We start from the raw sequence: 16,789 nt of genomic DNA, 5'->3' as shown, positions 1-16,789 counted from the left end.
GATTTAACATGTTGCATCTTAATATATTTTACTGTGATAGTATAAAAATTTTTTTACAGGCAACGAGATAATATAGCAATCGTTGTTCATTTTCTGTTAACTGGCTCTAAATACCCTGTAATTCTTTCACTGTCTTGAATGGCTTCACACTGTCTTGATGTGATTGATTCCATAGTATACAAAATTATAATCAAATAATTCAAGGAAAGAGGCACTATAGTGACTAATATTATGTTAGATTACCTGGTGGTGAAACCAAATGATTCTTTAATTGTTCAGTTATGACCTGTGTTGTTCTATTACAATGTCTCTTTTATCTCGATCTCCACCCTTTTTAAAAAAATTATTCTATTTTTTCAATTAAAGGAAAACTAAATTAAAAAATAGTGGGATATATTATAGTAACTTTTTTGTCTTCCTATTACCCTGATTTTAACCCCAGTATTGCTCTCCCCATCTTGTTCTGCCTGATTTTACTAAATTCTATTTTGTTTGATAGTATCAAGTTTGTGGGTATAGGCAACCAATTTGTAGGCAATAAGATTTACTATGATGCCCATTCTGGTTTGACTATTATCTTCTTTTGAAATTCTGTAAGGTCTCCAGTGTAGATTTTATTGGTCTTGTTCTGTACTGTTTTGATCAATTCTATTATACCTGATGATATAGGGAACTCTTTTTAGAAATAGCAAGAGGCACAGTGGTAATCATTTTTGATCAGGTGATATTCTATTTTTGCATCAAGTACTACGCCCATCCTTATGTTCTAACCAACTCTGTTTTGTTAACTCACTTGAGGTTTTATTCTCTTCAAAAAAATAATAAGAACTATGGGAATAAAAAAAAACCCAAAAGTGTAATTGTTATTGTGAAGAAGAGAGGAAAGGAAGGTAGTCTAAGGGAAGTAAGTGCCTGTTTGAGTGTGTAGGAAGGAAAACCATATTACTGAGCTTTTGTTGGATCACTGAACAGAACTGTCTGCAGTCTCACTGTAGAAATGTTCACTTTATATGCTTTAATTTTATAATTTGGACAATTGTTTCTAAGAAGACAATATGTAACCTATTAACTAGTGGTTTCTTACTGTATTTTTTTCTTGAAATTCTGTATTATTTGTACCCTTTTACTGCTGTGCTTTTTTATGTTCTTTTTTTCTCCTTAAATAAAAAAATTAAACCTGGAATTTATATCTTTTATTTATTTATTTTTTGGTACTGGGGATCAAACTGATGACCTCACACTTGCCAGGCAGGTGCTTAAGCCACTGAGCTAAATCCCCAGCCCCCCAATATATATCTTTCACATCTTATTATCTTCAGAGTAGTTGCCTTTACTCTTGGACTTGATTCCAGCAATCAAACCAAATGTGAATAAAATCAGTCAAGGCCAAATAACATTCAAACAAACCAGCTTAAAATAAGATCAGTCATAGTAAGACAATGTTAGTAATACAGGGTTTCAGTTTTAGTTAATAGGAAATTAAGGATAATTACCATCATGGTATAACCTGCCATTTTTGGGTTATCTCTCTGTGCCCTCAAATCTAATATGAGTAGACAGACCAGAACAAAATATAATCAAGCTAAACATAGCAACCGAACTACTGTAGCTTTTAAATCCTGACACAATTTTAACAATGTGCTCTGCCTCTTTTTTTTAGGCAATTCCTCACCTTTCTCCTTCTAGGATACTATTATTCACTGTTCAGAGTGATATTAGTTTAGTCTCTTATGTTCAATATGTAACCTATTAACTAGTGGTTTCTTACTGTATTTTTTTCTTGAAATTCTGTATTATTTGTACCCTTTTACTGCAGTGTAGATTTTATTGGTCTTGTTCTGTACTGTTTTGATCAATTCTATTATACCTGATGATATAGGGAACTCTTTTTAGAAATAGCAATACATATTGTTACATACATAAAAATAAAGATGTTTACTACGAAAAGAATGAGACACATTATGGTAATCATTATCAACTTCCCCCAAATCAGTCTTGAAGATCAAAAAAGCCTGTATCATCCTGTAATTATTTGATTGGTTCTATAATGTTCAGTATATATTCAATGCTTGTGAAGATGGGAACAACTATTTTGAAGAAAACTAGAGACAGTAAGATAGAAAATGAATATCTCAGTGGACTTGCTTTGAAACCTGTGTTTCCTTGTTTCCTTATGAACCGTTCTGTTTTGTCATGTTTAATCTTACCATCTTTAAGATAAAAAACAAGTTTGTAGAACAGATAAGCATATTAATAAGTTTTTGTTGGATCACTGAGGTGAACTGTTTGCAGTGTCATTATCTGAATATCACTTTGTATGCTTTAATTTTGTAACTTCAACAATTACTTCTAAGATGACAATATGTAACTAATCAACTAGTGATTTCTTATTGTTTATTTTTTGGAACTTCTGTATTATTTCTGCACTTTTTGGTTTTTTTCTTTAAATAAAAATAATTCACCAAAAATATAAAAATTAAGGTTTAAAGACAACATATTAAGTACATAGTCACTATCCATACTTGAAAGTGAAAAGCCCATTTTCAGTTTACCATGTTTAATTACAAGATTCCATGTTGAAGCAGAAAGACACTTTAAAAAATCTAAAGAGGTATAAGTGATTAACTGAAAACCATACAAAATATGCACTTGAGTAGAGCTCCACTTCAGATAAGTCATTTCTGGAAAATTTGTCAAGAAATATTGAAATCAAACTTCTGTATTGATTATTTCTTCAGGTCTACTTGGAATTTTAAAGTAAACTTAGATTTAAACTGTCTGAAGATTGGTGCTTTCTCTATGTATTTAACAACAAACATGGATTGCCATATTTCTCACATTGTTAATGCACATAGGATCCAGTGAGCTCTTTCAGATATGTAACAATGATCATGTGTGCTGAGAGTATTCCCATAGCACATAGGATTTATCTCTTGTGTGAGTTTTTTCACGTATTTCACTTACAATCTGGCTGCTGATAGTGTCTCCACTTGCTTACGTAGCCAGTGGTCCTTCGCAGTGTGAATTCTTTCATGTGTTTTGCAATGACTGTATGTGGTAAAAGCTTTGCCACATTGTTATATACATAGGGTTTCTCACCAGAGTGGAGTCATTGATGTATTTTACAAAATCCATCTGTGGTGAAAGCTTTCACACATTCTTCACATAAACAGGGTTTCTCGACATTGTAATTTTTTTCATGTATTGGACAATGAGGATTTCTGCTGAAACCTTTCCCACATTCCTTACATATATAAGGTTTCTGCCCAGTGTGAAGTTTTTCATGCATTATGCAATATCTACTTGTGCTCAAAAAATTCTCATGATGCTTATATACACTGTTTCTACTTTGAGTGTGAACTTTCATGTTGCTTACAATGTCCATGTTGGGTAAAAGCTTTCCCACATTGCTTACATATATAGGGTTTCTCTCCAGTGTGAATTCTTTCATGTTGCTTACAATTTCCATGTCCAGTAAAACCTTTCCGGGAGAACATGGCGGACAGATAACAGCAACTACCGGAGGCTCTCTGAAAGACTCGGCTCAGAAGCCAGGAATGGTGTGGACTAAGGAGACATAAGCAGGTGGAGATATGCTCTGCTGACTCAGGAATGAACTGGGCTGAGAGAAGCCAACTTGGAATGCAGTCCTGGTGCTAAAACAGGAACAGAAAAGACTCGGTGTGGAGGCTGGAACCGGGCCATTGTAAGCTGCGATTTGGGTTTCCCGCCGCGCGGCGGCTGGCTGCCTCTACAGCGGCTTGGCAAGGAAAGAGACACGCAGAAGCTCTGAGAATGGCAATCTGCGACCGGCAGGGAGGCGTGCACTGACTTGTGGTGAGGTGAGTGAGAGAAACTGACACTCTACCACAGTTTGACTCCAGCAGAGGACTTTCTGGGCCCCAGCAGTCCTGCGGGAGCAGGGCGCGGTGGCGACTCCTGCCACACATCCCCCTCTCGGGCGGGATTGGTGAAAAGTGCCTGGCCTGCGTGACGCTGTCGGCAGACCTGTTAGGCTGTCCCAACCCAGATCCCAGAGCCTGACGGTGGCCGGGAGGGGAGACGCGTAGGCTGCCTGGTTCGTAACTCCCTGGTGCGCAGCGGTGAGCGGGAACACCTAGCTGGCGCAATTCGATCAGGCTGTGGCTGACTGGGAGAGAAGCTGGGCCTCTTATATAAGCTTGCATATATAAGGAACAGAGAAGAAGAGGCAGAATGGGAAGAGGCAGCAACAAGAAAGGCTCCTCAGCCCCCAATTCTGAGAAACAGGCAATAGCAGACACCACACCAATACACATAAGGCACCATATAGAGAGCCTCATAGACCAATTCAGGAATGAAGTTATCAATGACCTGAAGCTAGAAGTATGCAGAATAGTTAGAGAAATGCTAAGTACCACCCAAGAAAAAACAGGTGGTGGAATGGAAGAACAGAAAAAAAGGGGAGAATTGTTTGATGGAGAAAACAGAGAAAGCATAGAATACGTGAAGCAGGTTCAAAGGGACTACCAAGATACTAAGAAGTCTATAGAAGACTGGCATAACAGCTTGAAAGAAACTAAGGACAGACTATCTGAACTGGAGGGCAGACTTGTAATATGGGAGAATGAAATGAAAAACGTCTTAAAAATAACAAAGAAACAAACAGCAATAATACAAAGACAAGAGGATGATAAGAGGATCCATAACTTAAGGATTAAGAACATAAAAGAAGAAGTAGGGACACAAACAAGTGAACTACAAAAGCTACTCACAGAAATAATCCAGGAGAACTTTCCTAATTTAGCAAAGGGTAAAGATACTCAAATGTATGAGGCATACAGGACCCCAGCTACCTACAACCCAAACAGAGCAACACCTAGGCATATAATAATAAAAATTCCAGAAATTCAATACAAGAACAGAATATTAAAAGCTGTCAGAGACAAGAAACAGACCACTTACAAGGGAACACCCATCAGAATTACAGCAGATTTCTCTGCACAAACCATCAAATCACGAAGAGCGTGGGGGGAAATAATTCAAGCATTGAAAAATAATAATCTCCAGCCAAGATTGAGATATCCTGCACAACTGTCCCTGGAAATTGATGGAAAAACAAGGTGCTTCCAGGATAAAGAGGAACTGGGGGAATTTGCAACCACCAATTCAACCCTACAGAGAGTATTGCAGGATATTCTAAAAAAAAGAAAAATACAAAGAATCCAGAAATAATGGCAGAGAGGTCACAGCGAATGGAGCAGAGAACAAAATGAAGAAGACAAACTGACAGCTACTGACAGAAAAAGAGCTTAACAGAAATGAGGCAGAGAAGATTGGATGATAGGAACAGCTATTTTGGAGAAAATGACATCTTAATAGGTAATACTGATTTAGTATCATCTTGTTTTGAAGTCTCATCTAGCTTTTCTCCTTCTGTCTCCAATGGTCTAAATAGGCTGTATCTTATTGGATTTTATTATGTATGATAGTATAAGCAAAAACCTTTTAAAGACAAGGAGATTATACAGAAACCATTGTTCATTTTCTGTTAGTCGAATCTAAATACTCTGTAATGCTGTCATTCTCTTGAATGGTTTTACATTGTTTTGATATACTTAATGCTACAGTATACGAAGTTGTACTCAAGGATTTCAAAGAAAGAAACAATATGGTAACTACTTTTAGGTTAGGATTATCTGGTGGTGAAACACTATTCTGCTTAAATGGTTATGTTTTGATCTGCGCTGTTTCGTTGTTATGCCCTCTTTTATCTCAATCTCCACTCCATTATTTACTTTTTTATCTTTATCCTTTTAATTAAAGAAAAAAAAATAGCAGGATATATTATAGTAACCCACTTTGACTTTTCATTACCTTGATTTAAAGCCCTGTATTACTCTCACCATCTGGTTTTTAACTGATGTTCCCCTATTCTGTTTTGCTGGATAGTATCAGGTTCGAAAGTTTAGGCATCAGCTGTGAAGATAATGAGATTCATTATGACGCCCATTCTTGTTGACTTTTATCTACTTTTGAAGACCTACAATGTCTCCAATGTTTTGGTTTTGTCGGTTTTATTCTTTACTGTTTTGTTCAATTGTATTATAACTAATGATATAGGCAATTCTATTAGAGATAGCGGGAGGTATTATGGTAACCATTGTTGATCACCTTGTATTATGTTTTTACATTATCTATAATGTCCACCCTTTTGACTTGACCGATTCTGTTCTGTTATGTCACATTTGGTTTTACTCTCTTCCAAAAAAGTAATAAGAACTGTGGGAGAAATGAAACCCAAAATGTGTAATAGTCATGGTACAAAAGAGAGGAAAAGAAAGTGCCCCAAACTATATAACTGCATGTATATTTAAGTGTATAATATAGAAAATGATATCACAGAGTTTTATTGGATCAATGGACAGAACTGTTTGCAGTATCATTGATGGAATGTCCACTTTACAAGCTTTAATTTTGTGACTTGAACAATTATTTCTAAGATGACAATATGTAATCCATTAACTAGTGATTTCCTACTGTTCATTTTTTTTCTGTAAATCTGTATAACTTGTACCCTTTCCCTGCTTTTTTTTTCTTTTCTCCTTAAATAAAATTTAAAAAAAAAAAACCTTTCCCACATTCCTTGCATACATAGGGTTTCTCTCCAGTATGAATTCTTTCATGTTGCTTACAATTTGTCCATGTGTTAAAAGCTTTCCCACATTGCTTACATAAATATGGTTTCACTCCAGTGTGAATTCTTTCATGAACCTTATAATACGCACGTGTGTTAAAAGCTTTCCCACATTGCTCACATACATATGGTTTCTCTCCAGTGTGAATTCTTTCATGTTGCTTACAATTTTCATGTCGGGTAAAACCTTTCCCACATTCCTTACATACATATGGTTTCTCTCCAGTGTGAATTCTTTCATGTTGCTTACAATGTTCATGTCGAGTAAAAGCTTTCCCACATTGCTTACATACATATGGTTTCTCACCAGTGTGAATTCTTTCATGTATTTTACAATTTGCCCATGTGTTAAAAGCTTTCCCATATTTCTTACATACATTTGGTTTCACTCCAGTGTGAATTATTTCATGTTGCTTACAATGTCCAGATTTGGTGAACCCTTTTCCACATTCCTGACATACATAGGATTTCTCTCCACTGCAGTATTTTTCATGGATCTGAACATTGTGGTGTGTTTCTGCTTCTTTCACTTTCACATTACCTTCAGCAGTACAAAGGAATACTTCTTTACACTGATTCCAAGATGTATGTCCATAGGATTTCCCTAGCTTGTCATTTCTGTAAAAAAAAAAATAAATCACATATTGCATTGCTAACCATATTACTAAGTTTTTATTGGAGATTTGAACAAAATTGTTTGCAGTCTCGCTGTTTGAATCCCCACATCATATGTTTCACTTTTGTATTTCATTAACTATTTCTATGAGCAGCATATGTAATCACTGTCTTTAGATTTCTTACTGTTTATTTAAACTTTGAAAGTGGTATCATTTCTACTTATTTTGTTTTTTTTTTTAGTCTTTCCTTACATTAAATAAAACAAGAAACATTCACAGTGAAATGGGTCTCAGTTTAATGACTGCATTAATGTCAAGTTTTCTTTTTAATGCCTGCTAAGAAACTCTGACCATGAAGTAACAGAATGGCCTTGTAATACATGTTGAAAACAACCATTCCCAAAAGACTGGTACACATTTGGAAATCTTAAAATTTGGTACCTTTTGGAATGCAGAATCTTTATCTTCACTTTGGGCATGAGTACATATGTGTATCACATACAGATCATTCTGATATGTTTCCCCATCACAATCTCCCTTCTGTCCTTAACCTGTAGTTCCCTTTTCCATATGGTCAGTCTTACTTTTCTCTATTAACACTTTCATTTCATTCCACAATTTATATTTTGGTTTCTCATCTAAAAGAAATCCTGTGAACTTTTAGGTTTTATAGCTGAGCTATTTCACCGAATTGATTGGAGAAAGAACCACCTATTTCTTATGGCAAATGACATTATATTATTTATTTTTTGACATTATATAACACATTTTTTTTCTTTTCCATGCTGGGAGTGAATAACAGCTATTAGCATAAAATCTATAGCTTTTTAAATATGTTTTAAGAGATTTTTGCTGATCATTAAGCTGTGAAGTTTGAACTTGAATTTGCAATTCTGCAAAATCTGATTCCTAGTGTGCTGGATTTACAAGAATGCATGATCACAAAGAGTCTATTAACATTTTTCTTCTCCACAAACCAGTGATAGATAGCTAAGCTTCTTCAAGGCCTGATCTATTATAACTTGATCTGCTTTGTATATGAGTAAGCATGTATCAGTATTTTATGTGCATTTTGAATTTTTAAAAATATATCTAGGACAAGTATGAGGGGATCAATTTCTAGAGACAGCTGCACACTGATATTCAGAATGAGTGCACTTAACATTCCACCAGCCTTCTAAGAATTTTAGTCAGAATGGCTGATTCTTTAGCTTACCCTAGCTTATACGTCTTCGGAGAATATTACTGACAATAAATTGAATGGTGCCTCATTTCTTTGGTGGCATTTTTCTGCTGACTCATTAATTACTCAGGAACATTCCTTCTTCCTATGAGTGCAAGTTACCTTAAGTATTTCCAGTAAATTTTGCATTCTTTTTCAGCTTCCTGGATATCCCCAAGTCCTCCTGAATTGTAGACATAGAAATACCAGCGCTCATTAGAATAATACACACAAATTAATAGATTTTGTTTAGAGTTATGATATAATGTGTCCAGGTCAGAGCTATTTTTAAAAATATTTTCACATTGTTTTTAATGAAACAGTGACATACAACATTCTGACAGCATGAGTGACAAAATATTTTGTCATTACCTATTGCAGGCATGTTCCTAAAGGTTTCGCCCATGACATCTCTGTAGAGGTTCTTTTGGGATGGACTCAGCAAAGTCCTCTCCTCATTGCTGAAGTTCATGACCACATTCTCAAAGGTCACCACCTCCTAAAGGATCATATATATATTTCTTACCGGAGGTTGAGACACCTGGTTTGTGATATCATAAATTCTCTCCTACAAATCTGAATCAAAAGCAAAGTGTGGTGGTATATATCTATTATGCCAGCACTCAAAAGGCTGAGGAAGGATGGTTTCAGTGAGTTCAGGGCAATTCTAGGCTCCATAGAGTGTTCAAATCTAGCTGATATACATATAGAAAGCTTGTCTCAATAAAACAAAACAACACTAAACAAATACAACCAAACAAAACAGCTGAATGAAGACTGATTTCTGCAAATGTAAATCCATGTCTTGGTCATTAATTTTGTGTATATACACATCTTTGAAGACAGCAAATTTGATGATACATTGCAACTCACTGCTAATGTAACAGTGAAATAGGAGCACTGATTCTTGTGCTGAGTCACTGCAATATTCCCTGTGTACTGTCTCTAATGCAGAGCTCACAGTGAGAAGCCTGCTGGACCAGCATCCACAAAGCATAGAGGCAGATAAATATCCCATTAATCAATTGGGAAGCCAAGCAAGCACCTCCCTTCCCTGGTAAGTGGTGGCTGTGTGGCAGACTGTGGCCCATCCAGGGGGCAAACCAGCAGCAGCTCCTGAGATCCATGCCATGCTGGAATTTAGGACACTGGGAACGCAAGCAAGCACCACTTCTCCCTGGTAAGCAGTGGCGGTCTGGCAGAATGCGGCCCTTCCAGGGGGAGAAACAGCAGCAGCTCCTGAGATCCATGCCATGTGGGAACTTAGGACACTGTGAAACAAAACAATCGGCCTGTCTCCCTACTAAGCAATAGTGAACCTACTGATGCACGGCCTAAAATCAAACATCCCACTTCCCAACCGCTCTTCTCCTACCACCCCCCGTTAGCAAATGGGCACCAGAAATCTGAGCCTTTCCTGGGAAGCAGACGATAACAAATAAGGGGGACTTCCTTCTACTATCTCTTTGAAGGCAAATATTTTTATTACTGTTTTGCTCTGTTCTGATTAATGGTATTGCTCTATTCAATATTCTATTTTGATAAGTACTATAATGTTCTGTATTTCATCTCATTTTGATATACATGTTTGAAAGAACAACTATTGGCGCTGGGGATTTGGCTCATCGGAAAAAGCACCTGCCTTGCAAGCAGACAGTAGTGGGCTCGATCCCCGGTACTGATAAAAAGGAAAAAGACAAAAAAAGAAAGAACAACTATTATAAAGATAATATAATATACTGTGATAACTATTACTGTTATCGCAGTAACCAGTTGTGAAGTTGTGTACGAATTTCACTGTATTATCTTAGTTGGCCTTATTCTGTCTTGTTCTATTGTATTTTACTGCTTTCAATATTTAAAAAAAGAAAAAAAAACCTCATCAATCACTTTGATAGGCTGCAGATAATGTCTCTTCAAAATCTCATTTAGGCCAGTGAGTACTTTGTTCTTAATATACTTCAGCATTTTGAAACATGAATTTGGTTTCATAGAACAAAACATAAATAACATCCAGTATGGTACACAAGTAATAACTCACATGTTAGTGGAAAATGCTGTATTTAAAAAATAAGTATATAAAATGGAACCAGGTCCAAGTTGTAATTCATAGCTTACTGTCAACAAGCGTTCACTTTCAATTCAGATATAAGCAATATATCTTGTGAGGCTGATGGAGGACTTCTTCCTTGAATTTGGGGTTAGTCTAAGTTACAGAGGTGTCTAAAATAGAGATACCCTGACTGTGACACCCCACAGACAAAGTGAAACTTGAAAAGAGACTGCATAAGACACCTTTGGTTTGTTTTTAAAAATTATAGCCATATAATATGGAAAAATTCCAACAATATTCAACACTTTCTGGGAAACAATGTGGATATATTCCTTACAACAAAGAAAACACTTTCATAGTTGGGTATTTAGCTCAGTGGCATGAACGCCTGCCTGGAAAGCATAGGTCATGAGTTCGATCCTTGGTACAAAAAAAATCTGCATTTTACCTTCATGACACTGGGGCATAATTAGAGATAATCCAAATTAGATCTCAAGTATGGAACAGAAAATTCATGGGTTGACAAGGATGTGAAATACTGATTGTTGCCAGAGCTGGTGTTGATCACCTCAAGGAAGCAATCAGAACCCAACTTTAACTTTACACTTACTCTAAGAACTACCTGAAATTCAGTGAAGACCCTCTCTGTTGTATATCCTGCTATTGGCTTCCTGCAGTCTGTCAGTCAATTGTACATCCTTTCCATGATCCTCTGATCCATCCTCAGCAGGAAACCCTTCATGCCTAACTACTGATATCACTGCAAAATCTCTGTTCAGAGCTTCTCCTTTACACCACTTAGTAAATTCCATTGCAGAGCATTTACATATTTAAACTGTCTATGAACAACCAAGCCACTAAATCAGCTCTTAATTCAGAGATGACACACCTATTGCTTTCCATTCAGAAGAATATCACGTGTATATGTCCATGCAAATGCCTAAATTTCAGCATTTTTTGATGAGAATTTAACAGGTAGCCCTTTCTGGAATTTGTCCTTCACAAATTTTTACCCTGTCCTTGATAACAATTTCATATTTGCTTCATTTTTCTCAGACTTCAAAACTCTATGGCTGTTCTCACAAACCTAGTCTGTGATCAAGGGTGCCACATAAATAATTAAGTATGCTCATAAATTATTTTGCACTGTTCTGTATAATACACAGGAGTTCACGAGTTGTTTGGGAAGCCTTTTTCCACTGAGACACACTACTACACATCTCTGAATTCTCAGGACCTTTGCCACTACCTACCATGAGGATGGAAATATGAGAACATACTATAAATTGAGGAGATCACTATAAATACAAAAAAGCCCAAGTTTAAGTTGAGCCATTGTGGCTATGAGGCCCTGCATTACAGACATTAATAAAATTTGGACATTCCAGATCTGCTACCCTGAGGAAAGAGAGCAGAGACCTAGCTCATTACTGCTCTACAAGCTACAAAAAGCATCATAGTCAGGATCTTCTCAAGCTCCTTCCAATGCCTAAAATTGTGGAGTTACCATGCCAGCAGTGAATTTTAAAGATGATACTTGAGTCTGCTGCTGTTATAGTGAAGGCAGGGTTCTGGGGACCCCAAATCACCCTTGCCAACAGCAAGAGGCAAAAGGGACAGTGAATGACCCATGGACAATGCTGGAGGACCTCAGGAGCTGAAGCTAACTAAATACCTGAGGCTCCAGACACCAGAGCCTTCTAAATACTTGTAACTGGTTTCACCAAATCCACCCTATATCTGGGCTCCCATCCACAACCTCACCATTCCATGGCTCCAGGATCTCTCAGAGTCTTTGCTAATCATGCCACAGGACATCAAAAGTACTAAATGAGATGCAGCAAGCATTTTACTTCCAGTATCCTACTCAGAAAAGGTAAATCATGCTGAGACACCAGAAGAGACAAAAGTCACAGCCAGCAATGGCCTGTAAATTGGACAGTGCATATAGCCTGCCCCTTCATCACTGATTGACCCCTGCTCTACGGCTCTCCTTCTGAGTCAAGAATTAACAGGGAACAAAACCCCTCCCTGCAATAGAGGATCTCAAATTATAGACTGTAGTGCAGAGACTTTTGGAGCTTCTTCTACAGTGGTGATCTCAGTGGATGACCAGAGGAGTGTTTGTACTGAAGAGCTTTACCTCAGGCTTTTAATTTTCAAATCCATTTTATTTCACTGAAAAAAGAACACATCAACTAAAATTAAATTTCAAAACATGTCAATCGGGGGGGGGGCAACACTGGTATATACATTGCACACTGTAATCCTCAGATCATTCACCCAGAGCACAAGACATCTGTAATCAATTATCCAAACAGTACTGTTACAGGCACCTGAGTTATTTAAATACTATTGGCATAAGGCAGGGCTAGGTCCTCCAAGGAGTCCATGCAGGAGATGAGATATCGTGCAACAATGGGGAAGACTGACACCTCATGCTATGGCCATGTCTCAAGACAAATGATAAGCAAATTCATCCATGTCCTAAAGACTGATATTCTAAATAGTCCCATAGCACTCTGAGGAGGTCAGGAGTCACCATTCAAAGAAAAGTATGCTTATCCTAAGGACTGACATTTTAAATATTTCCTTTCATTCTGATGAACTCAGGAGCCACCCTCCCAAAACCCTAAGGGAAAAGTCACTGCTGCCTAAGAATGCCTGCTTTCTATGAGACTCCCTTCCCCTTTTGTTCCCAATTTAATCAACTTTACATGAACTTATAATCTTATTGGCTACCATAGCTCTGTCACATCTTATGCCCATCTGCATTGTCAGTTCCAATTTTTCCCACCTTAAACTCAGCTCACCACATGATTTTACTCTATAAAGGTCCCTAGAAGGACAGTGTTTGGCATCACACTCAGGACCCCTTCTCTCTCTCAGGTAGCTTTCTTTCTCTCAGTAAGTATATTGTGCTCTTAATTTCTGTTGTTCCTAAAATTCATTCTTTGACTTTAGAGAACACAAACTCATACCAGACATATTAGACCAGGATATTCATTACTCTATAGCAATATCATTATAAATTTTTCTCTTTCCTGAAGTCAGATAAATCAGTAGTAGTTTGTATTCTACAATGTTGATCTCACCTTTCCAGGGATGCTTGCAATGAAGGGCTTTAATCCCTGACTTTAAGTGCTACTTTTGTTTTCTGAAAGTGAAATGATCTGTAATTTTGGTTAAGGTTTCTACAATGCATTAAGGAAATGACTAACAGTATTTCTTATGAATGGTTTACTACCAGCCATAGAGGAAGACAGGTGGCAAAAATTCATTGTTTTGATTTGTTCCTTGAAATGATGTACTTGAAAGAGTTTTGCCCTAGAAACAATTACAGAACCTCATGGTGGTAGTTCAAGGTGGAAGAAGGCAAAATCAGGGATTCTTACTCATATGGGCACTTCCTCTTTTTTCCTTAATTACTATTTCCTCTTTCTTTCCCAGGGCCCTAAAGAAAATTCCCATCAGCTCCTTGCATGACATCAATGTCCCCTCCAAGCACCACATCCACTCAAAAGTCACATATACCTCTGTTGAAGTCTAGAAAAATAGCTTCGTAATTTTTGTATCATAGCAATACCTGTAACTTTGCCATACTGTATCTGTTTTTCCCTTCCCCCTCTGGATGACCTAATTAATATGATTTTTTAAAAATTTTATTTAAGGAGAAAAGAAAAAAAAAACAGTGAAAGGGTACAAGTTATACAGATTTACAGAAGAAAAAAATGAACAGTAGGAAATCACTAGTTAATGGATTACATATTGCCATCTTAGAAATAATTGTTCAAGTCACAAGATTAAAGCTTGTAGAGTGGACATTCCAACAATGATACTGCAAACAGTTCTGTTCAATGATCCAATAAAACTCTGTGATATCATTTTCTATCTTATACACTTAAATATACATGCAATTATATAGTTTAGAGCACTTTCTTTTCCTCTTTTGTACAATGACTATTACACATTTTGGGTTTCATTGCTCCCACGGTTCTTATTGCTTTCTTGGAAGAGAGTAAAACCAAATGTGACATAACAGAACAGAATTGGTCAAGTGAAAAGGGTGGACATAATAGATAATATAAAAACATAATACAAGGTGATCAACAATGGTTACCATAATGCCTCCCGCTATCTCTAATAGAATTGCCTATATCATTAGTTATAATACAATTGAACAAAACAGTAAAGAACAAAACCAACAAAACCAAAACATTGGAGACATTGTAGGTCTTCAAAAGTAGATAAAAGTTAATGAGAATGGGTGTTATAATGAATCTCCCTAATTAATATGTTAATCAGTGCTCTCCTCTGTAAAGAATTGTAAAATCTTACCTAATTGATATGTTAACCATTGTTGCCCTCTACAAATAACACATGTGATGCTAAGATAAACTAACAGAAGTTGTTAATCGCTGCTAAACTTCTAGTCTCTGCTGAGGAAAACCGGATTTCTTCTTATCTAAACTTGCTTGTTTACAAGAAAACTTGCTTGTTACCTGAATCTTGCTCTTCCCATGAAATGTAATGCACCATGTTTCTGTTTTGTAGTGCGCCACACCACATCCCCCTCCTTGCATTGTGTGACCAGCAGCTGTTTGTGGATGTACAAGATAAAAGCCCTGACATTTTTCTGTTAGGTGCCCAGTCTCCAAATTGGTTCCTGGAGACTCATTTCCAGGTCTGGTCTAAAATAAAACCTTTGCTCCCTAAATTTTAATTTCTTGCTTCCTTGGATTTTATTCCAGGGTCTGAGTTATCACAACCACACAACCCCATAGTTAGTCCAGGGGGAGGGGAGCCAAACCCTTGGTGGCTGTGGGCTCCTCTCCACATACTTTAAATAAAAGGCCAGGGGGCTGGGGATTTAGCTCAGCGGCATAAGCACCTGCCTTGCAAGCAGGCGGTCGTGAGTTTGATCCCCGGTACCGATAAAAATGAAAAAGACAAAATAAATAAATAAATAAATAAATAAATAAATAAAAGGCCACTTTTACATTTCTTATATTCTGCTTCTCTATTGTGCTAATTTACCTCCTCAGTAACCTCAGTAATCTAACCCACTTTAAACCTATCCACTGTTGTAACCTAGTTCTAACTGATGTGTCCCCTTTCTGTTCTATATGCGCCATTTCAATAGAGATTAAAATTCCATCTCCAGGAAAGACTTAAGTTTCAGCTCCTTGTAAACCCCTCTCCCCTCCCCATTCTTAGGTTAAGTCTCCATTTCCCATAAAAGCTTTAAGTTTCAGTTTCTTGTAATCCCCCCCGTTCAGCCTATCTGCAATACAATGTACTGTCCCTAAGAAATGTTTAACTACAAGAAAGTTATCAAACTTGCTCAAAGTTCACAACATTCCTGTGGTTTTCAGCTCTAAAACCCAACCTTTTTAGCTTTAAGGCACACAGTCTCCAAATTGGCTCCTGGAGATTGCATCAGCTGGCCTGGCCTAAAATAAAGTCTTTGCTCCCCAAATTTTAATTTCTTGCTTCCTTGCATTTTATGCTGGGGTTCAAGCTATTACACTCACCACATGATTTTATTCTATAAAATCAGAGTCCTTTGCTAGCGGCTCAGAATCCCTCCTGTTTTTCTCAGACAGAAGTTTTCTGATAGGATTTTTGGTGTAGTAAAGAAGAGAATATAAAGTCAAAATGGCCTTTATTCTAAGAATATGGGGAAAGAACCCCATGACCACTGGGGGTCGGGCTTTTTTTTTCTGGAAATGTGTGGGCGGCATACACACAGTTTTTGACTTGGGTGCTGCTTAAAGGTGGCATTGCTGATATACAAGTACCTGATTGAGATACTTTTCTGGCCACAGGTAGGTTGAATAGGGGAGAGGAAAGTGACTTCAAGGTAAAAGTCCCCTGGTTCCACCTCCCACTTCCAAAATATCCTATTTAGAGCAAAATATTTTCACTTTCTTTCTCTCAATAAATATATTCCGCCTTTCAACTCTGTTGTTCCTAAAATTCATTCTTGCATTTTAGAAATCACAAACTCATACCAGACATAGAAGTTCAGGAATTTCATTCCACTATATCATGGTATGGTTCCCTATATTTCTAACTAACTCAGCTGCCTGTAAATTTAAGAATTGTTTATCAATTTGACTTGGAGTAATTGTAGCAAATAAAATGTTCTTTATGAATATAGGGAAATATATCATTAAATTGCAAAAATGATTATCACAGTCTTTCTACCTAGCACCAGC

This window comes from Cavia porcellus, unplaced genomic scaffold (assembly GCF_034190915.1).
Source record: "Cavia porcellus strain 051 isolate PalLab524CR breed Dunkin Hartley unplaced genomic scaffold, mCavPor4.1 scaffold_34, whole genome shotgun sequence".
NCBI classification, from domain to species: Eukaryota; Metazoa; Chordata; class Mammalia; order Rodentia; family Caviidae; genus Cavia; species Cavia porcellus.
This window is presented reverse-complemented; position numbering follows the sequence as displayed.